The 7,725-nt window shown below is 40.3% G+C and overlaps 1 pseudogene; it reads right to left on the bottom strand.

Annotated features, from left to right (window-relative positions):
• Nucleotides 1-5,994: 5,994 nt before the first annotated feature.
• LOC138846921 (adenylyl cyclase-associated protein 1 pseudogene) lies at nucleotides 5,995-7,439 on the bottom strand (annotated as a pseudogene).
• Nucleotides 7,440-7,725: the final 286 nt, after the last annotated feature.

Below are 7,725 nucleotides of genomic sequence, written 5' to 3'. Positions count from 1 at the left end.
TCCTTGCCAACACCATTTTACTTTAGGACAAATATTACTCACTTTTCCCCTTAATCAAAACACATCATTTATATTCCATAACTTCATGCATGTCTGTCTTTGACAAAGAGATTTTTAAACTTTTCTCTTAATATTGAGTTTCATATATTTGTTAGAATTATTCCTTAATCTTAGTTACTCAATATCTAGTGAAAGATTAGTAAACAATGTTAAATTGACGTATTTTAATAATTTATGATAGCAGCTACTTATCAGCCCAGTGCTTTTTATAGAATTTAAGATGTCAACTTTACATTTAGAAATATTTTCCTTCTTCATATTTACCTAAGTTTTAACAATTATACTTAGATTTAAGAAACCAAACTATTAGACAAGCATGGTTGGGCCATTTTCTTGACAAAAAAAAAACTCTAAAAACTGAATTTTACTTCATATATATGAAGCAGTGCACACTGTTTGGTTTTAGGTCAAAATTATACCTTTATTATTTTAAATGTCTACCAAAAATAAGTAACATTTGCTTGACTAGCATACCTAGGCACAGACATATGTTAATAACTCTGAAAACATTTTTATTTTGTTTTTACAAAAAATTTATTTGAAAGGCAGAGTTATGGGGTGGTGTGAAAGAAAAGAGTACAAGGATGGGCCAGGGCTGGGCCACACAAAAGCTAGTAGCCGGAAAATCTTGGTCTCCCACTTGGTTGGCACCCAACTAGTTGGGACATACCCATTGCCTTCTCAGGCCCATTAGCAAGAACCCAGATCAGTAGTACATAGTTGCTGGGAATTCATCTGGCACTCAAATATGGCTGCAGACATTGCAAGTGATGGCTTTATCCATCACACTATGCCTACTCCTTTACCAACAAATTTCAGACAACCTAGTGTACCACAGATTTATTTAAGGCATGGGCCCCAAGAGTACTTAGATTAGTTTCTTTATGTGAGTACACATTTGTCCATGTGCCAAATGATCAGAAATAGTAAGGGGATTTTACATTACAGACACAACTAGTACCATGTACAAAGTGTAACACACATCACAGTTCTCACCCTACAAAATCACATACACAACATGGACAATCACTTACAATGAATCAATTGATGTGGCCCATGGGACACACATTCCCCTCCTCTGCTGTAGATGGGTTCCTCTAGGTGCTGGTGCAGCTTCTCAATTTCACCAAGATGCTCTTCCCACAGGTCAGCCCCTGCAACCATCCCACCAGGACAGAGAAGTGGGAGAGAGAAAATGCTGGTTACTACTTTGCCAGAAGAATGGACTTTGCCAGCAGCCCCTCAGCAAGATCACCATCCTTCTGCCAATCCCTTTGTCTCCTCATACAGGCACCCAGAGGACACTGGTTAACTTTGGCCCAAGAGTAAATGAGCTTTCAAAACCAGAGAGCCTCCTACTAAGAAAATCCTATGGACCTCCTCTCACACAGTTGTCTGCTATGTGAGAGTTTCATGTTTTAGAAAAATAACAGGATTCAAGATAGGACCTACCTAGCATCTGGAAAGCTATGGCCACCTCCTGTATGTGACTTTAAGGATAACAGAGACAGCCTCACTTGACCTGTCTTCTAATATTACCTTTCATTTTACTGATACACAACTGAACATATTTAGAAAGGACAAATCCTTTTGTACAACCCTTAGAGAGAAGGCTTAATGTAAAAGCACATTATCTTCAACACATCCTACATGGTTAGTTGCTGATAATGGATGCATCAGACAGCCAGCATTAGTCCATGGGTCTGCAGGTGGGTTACAGGAGGAAGGAGAACCTCCAAGGAAAGAAAAGGATTCAGAAAAACAGGAGGAAGGCTAATGAAAGGTTACATTACCTGCACATTTCTTTTCTGAAAACTACAATTCTCTTTCTTTTGGAACTGAGCTGCATCACAGTATTTGCCTGCCTAGAGATACCTGCCCACTTGGTATGACTGCCTTTCATGCATTAGGTATATGTGCAGGATGGGGAACTGCTTGCCTCTCTATAACAACATCTTGCAGCTAGAAGCCAGTACTTGTTAGTGCTTGTGCCTAGAAAACTGTAAGAGTGGCCATGGGGACAAGAGATCCTTAATTTTCCCCTTCCCTTGCAGAGCACTGAGGCCTCAGGCATGGAGAATTAAAGGATGTACTTAGAAAGTACCAAGTGTGTGTGCAGCCCTTTCACTTCATACCCACTCTGTGAGAAGGCACCAGAAAGGGAATGGAAAACAAAGCCTGCCCAGAAAGGAAAATAAGTCAAGTCTTTGGTATTCTTCAATTTCTCTTCTTACTTTCACTTAGTTTAGAGATTCTCCCCCTTTAGTTATGTATATATTTTATCCACTACTTCATTTTTAAAAGAGGTTAGAAGGTATTTGTATAGTTCAAAGATGCATTTGGCAGCAAGTAGTAGAAAATGCTATTATGGCAGCTTGAAATGAGGGACATTTTTCTTTCTGACTTCATAAGGAGTCCACAACTGGGTGGCTGCTGGCTTTGGTTCAGTCTCAGACAATTATTGCCAATTTTTCTATGCTTCTATTAGATTTTTATGACACAAGTCTCATGTTAATGTGATATTAATACAAAAATGAAGACGTATTCCATGTAGTTCATAGATACAATTTGGATGTAGCTTTTATTGAAAATACTTCTAATGTGGTTGGCCACAACTGACAAAATAAAATTATACTTCTATTATTAGCCTTGTGTAAGATTTATATATTCTGTGTAGTTTGGAGTTTGGGAGTCACAACTAAAGAAAGACTTTCTACAGTAATATTTTATGGCTTTTACTCTTTTTAGCCCTCCTAATGATCTTGGAACCATCTTGGAAATAGTACAAAGAAGACAAAACTGAAGCTACACCAAAGTCAAATTTAAGGTGGCTTTAAACCTCACTAAAAAGAAGAGAATGTGTTGTGTCATAATTTTGCTCAAATAAATGGATAGACATAATGGATTTCTCCTATTATTTTTTCACACTTGATGTTATAGTTAGTTCTAAGTCCATTTCTAAGTAATTTAGCCTTTATTTGTTAAGTATAAGTTAACTATTCAGTTGAGATGATAAAGCAGATTTTGTGGAATATAGTATTACATGACAGAAACTTATATCTAAAATGACTATTATAGGCTATTTCTGAAGGAAAGTCAAATTTACACCTTGTGGTGCAATCCCCCTAGAAAAGTAATATACATAGGAGAGCTCATATCAAGCTATTACTTTAGCCCTGATAGTATAAACCCATATTATCACTCATGAAACTTGTGACCATTTTGTTTCAATGATAGCAAAATCACACCAAATAAAAAAGCATTATTTTTTTGAAATTTTATAGAAGTTACACAAATTTCATGCATTTCATATGTACAGATTTAGGAACATAGTGATAACGTCCCATGCAAACCTCCTAATACCCAAGACCAACCCTTCTTCTTCCTCCCTCTTCCATCCCCATTCTTAATTTTTACAAACATCTACTTTCAGTTTACTTAGTTATCATAAGTTGTAGCCTTCATTAAGTAGAAATTAATGATAATCAGTTTAATTTCTAATAAGTTTGTATCTTTTAACTGCACAGTTGAGGTCATTTACATTCAAGGTGAGTGATGATAAATAATGACTTGCCCTTCCATTTTTTGATAAATATTCCTATTGTTAAATTTGGATTTCTTTTGTACTTCTACTAGGGGATTTTCTGCCATCTCATTCTTTCACAATTATGGATATCATTCTGTGTTTCTGTGTGTAGCATATCCTGAAGCATCTTTTGAAAGGCTAGATGAGTGGCAACAACGTCTTTCAATTTCTGTTTGTTGTAGAAAGTCTTTATTTCACCTTCATTCATAAGTGAGAGTTTTGCAAGGATACAGTATTCAGAATTGAAATCTTTTTTTTCTTTAAAGACTTGGACTATATCTCTCCCTTCCCTCCTAGCCTGTAGGGTTTCTGATGAGAAGTCAGCTGTGAGTCCAATTGGAGATCCTCTAAAAGTAATCTGGCATTTCTTTCTTGAATATTTGAGTATCTTTCCTTTATGTTTTATTGTGAAAAGTTAGACTACAATGTGTCATAGTGAAATTTTTTCTGGTCATGTTGTTAGGGGCTCAGTGTGCTTCCTGTACTTGGACATCCCTCTCTTTCCCCAAATTGGTGAAGGTTTTTGTAAACATTTTACTAAATAAGCCATCTAGTCCATTCTCTCTTTACACACCTTCAGGAAATCCTAAGACCTGGATGTTGGGTCCTTTGATAATATCCCATAGGTCTCCAAAGCTATTTTTACATTTTCTATTTTTATCTTGTTTTGCTTTTATTTTTGTTTTTTGGTCTAACTGTAATATTTCCAAATATTTCTCTTCTAGTTTGGAAATTCTTTCTTCTTCCTCACCATGTCTGCTGTTATGGCTGTCCATTACATTTTTATTTGATCTGTTGAATTCTTCATTCCTAATATTTCATTGCAATTTCTCTTCTTCCTCCTCCCTCCCCCATTCCCATTCTTACTTTTACAAAGATCTATTTTCAGTTAATTTTATACTAATGGGTTTAACCCTACACTAAGTAGAGAGTCCACTGACTAGCATGAGAAAAAAAGAACATAAACAAATAAACAAAAACATTGTTCTTCAGCAGTCAAGACAAGGGCTGTTCAAAATCTCAGCATATCAAGAAGTGTTCCACTCCTATAGATTAACTTTTAGGTATCCCTTTAGTAACCACAGATCAGAGAGACTATATAGTATTTGTCATTTTGTGACTGGCTTATTTCAGTAAGTATAATGGTTTCAAGTTGCATCAATTTTGTTGCAAATGACAGGATATCATTTTATCACTGTGTACTATTCCATAGTGTATATATACCATAGTTTCACATCCAATCTTCTGTTAATGGATGTCTAGGTTGATTAAATATCTTTATTTTTTTTCAAGTTTGGTATTAACTTTATTCTATTTTCTGTATAACTTTAAGTACATAAAGGTTTATTTCCACAGGCCTCAGGAAATGGGTAGAAGTCACAGGACAATCTCTCTTCCCACCAAAAAAAGTTGCATATTTTGGTAAGTGTTTGTTCTAGAGGAAAAAACTGAAATTTACATTAGCATTGCTGTGGGAGATCCTTACATCCATCAAGACCCAAAACCAGCCTGCAGGGGAGGTTTTAGTCCTCTGCAGTGCCTGGACGGGAGCCAAGTGCCACTGATGGTGGGCAAAGGAGGCAATGAAGACGACAGGCATCTAGCAGGGAGGAAGAATGCCAGATTCCTTGGGATGGTGTGAGGATATTTTTTTAAAAAGTAATTTCTGTAGGAAGGTTCTGGGCAGGGATCCCTAAGAAAGGGCCCACTGCCCTCAGTGATGGGCACTGCTACAGCAGCTGATCCCAGAGAACCTGCTGTCCCAAGGCTGAGGCAGACTTACAATGGAATGCAGAAGGAAAGGAATGCTTATGGGGAAACTGTTTTGCTTGGAATGCTAGATGGCTAAGTCTCAGCCTTTGAACCAGTGCAACCCTTGCCTCACTTGTCAACAGTGAAAGATCATTTGGTTAGAACAACCACCTGGAATCACACAGCTTCTGCTACCTATCTGCTCACTGTTAGGAAAAGATCGCCTAGTGTGAACGTTCTGATCCGTTCATCCTGGGACTGTTTTATTATTCTCAAAGGACTGTAATTGGTCAAGTAACCCCAAAGCTGAGAGCTAAAATGCACCAGTCCTGGCCTGCCGTTCCTGAAGAATGCATTGGCGGTGTGGCTGCACTGATATAAGGAAGCTGCACCTTCCTGCAGAAGATCAACTGACCTGCTACCCCGCCCCAAATCTCAGCCTGAGGTATATTTCAGTGAAGGCAGGTAGCTGTGCTTCTCAGAGCAGAGAAGCCATTAAGAGCAGAAAGGTAGAGGAAACCTAGAAAAGAACCGTCTTGATAACAGAGTCATCCCGTGTGTGGAGGGAGAGGGCACAGAACCCAGTGGCACTTCACTTAACTGGTGATTTCTGTCACTGTGGTGACCAACTTATGCCCGTTTCATACAGTCTTGAACTGTTCTGGGACTGGGAACTTGTTGAAGTCCCCGCCTTCTGTGGGAATGAGGATGTTCGTCTCAGACGACTTGGCACTATCTCACAGTGCAGGGAATTCTTGCTCAAGTAAGTGTAGCAGCCATCTGTTTTGTTAATGGAAATGGTTGCACTTTACCCATTACCTGAACTTTGACATCCCTATTATTAATTATCTCCACAATGCCCACCACGTCATCGAATACCAGCCTGAGTTTCTTACAGTTATCTACTGTGATGGAGTTAATCTAGCCCTTGATTTGCAATGTCGTGTTGACACACTTGTATAGGTAAGCCACCTGCTTCAGCTCTGTATCCTCAGTTACCAGGTTGGAAGCATTCTCTTGATTTTCCACTCTCCATTTCTTGCCCTCCAGTTCAAGTACAGCTGGCTCCTTCTTTGTGGCTGGTTTGGGGGATGGGCTGGTTTGGGGTTTAGGAGCAGAGAATGGTTTGGGGCCACTGCGTACTCTGAGCCTTCAGGGCAGGGTTCTTGTGAGTCTTCATATCATCAGACACGTGTTTCAGGGCATGTGTGATGCTCTCTCCCTGATTAATCTGCACAAACAGTGCTGAGCGGGAGGCAGAGTCATCGGAGACTGAACTGGTAGGGACTGGCGGGGGAGGAGGGCCAGGTGGCGGGGGAGGAGGACCTGATCCAGCCAAGGGTCCAGACGGCAATCCACTCAGTTCTTTTGCCACAGGCCCCGTTTTGCTCCAGCCAGTCCGGTGGTATGGAACTCCTTAATGTAAGCCTGCAGCTCTGTCCATATACTCAAGTAAGCTTTCACCCAGTCCACATGCTTCTTACCCACATCTTTATATTCCTTGAGGACTTGGTTTGTGTAAAACATGGCAGCATCATTCATTTCTTTCACATAGGGGCCGGGCTTGGGAGCCACAGCCACCCAGCCCAGGGTCTGGATGCTTTCACTGACAGCTGACAGGTGATTGAACAACTTGCTGCCTCGGTTTTTCTCCCGAAATGTTATCACTTCTTGGATCTGCTCGGAGATGGGTACCAGCAAATCAGAGAGCTTATTACCTGCTGGCTGCTGGCACTGAGAGGCTGTAACCAAGAGCGCTCGCTCCAGCTTCAGGCCTGTATGCAACATCTCTGCGTGTTTCTGCACATCTCCCCCAATCTCTTTACTGTTCTTCAAGTACTCTGCCACAGGACCGGCAAGCAGTGAGTCAAATGCCTGCACATAGAGAGCTGCCCCTGCTTTTGAAGGGCTGTCTCCATATCCTCGGTGCATGTCAGAGGTATGGGATACCGCCTCCAGATGGCCCACTGCTCTCTCCAAACTTTCTACCAGATTTTGCATGTCAGCCATAATGGACCACCTCGGTACTGCGATCAGCCGGTCTCCTAAATATCTTTATTTTTAAAGATTTTTTTTATTTATTTGAGAGGTAGAGTTACAGACAGAGAGAGACAGAGACAGAGACAAAGGTCTTCCATCCACTGACTCACTCCCCACAATGGCTGGAACAGAGCCAATCTGAAGCCAGGAGCCAAGAGTTTCTTCCAGGTCTCTCACACAGGTGCAGGGGCCCAAATACCTGGGCAATCTCCTGCTTCTTTCCCAGAACATAAGCAGAGAGCTGAATTGGAAGAGGAACAGTTAGGACATGAACTGGCACCCATACA

Source organism: Oryctolagus cuniculus, chromosome 19 (genome assembly GCF_051225735.1).
Source record: "Oryctolagus cuniculus isolate XC-2025 breed Fujian yellow rabbit chromosome 19, ASM5122573v1, whole genome shotgun sequence".
NCBI lineage: Eukaryota > Metazoa > Chordata > Mammalia > Lagomorpha > Leporidae > Oryctolagus > Oryctolagus cuniculus.
Note: the sequence above shows the minus strand (reverse complement) of the source record. Positions and strands in the feature narration are given on the sequence as shown.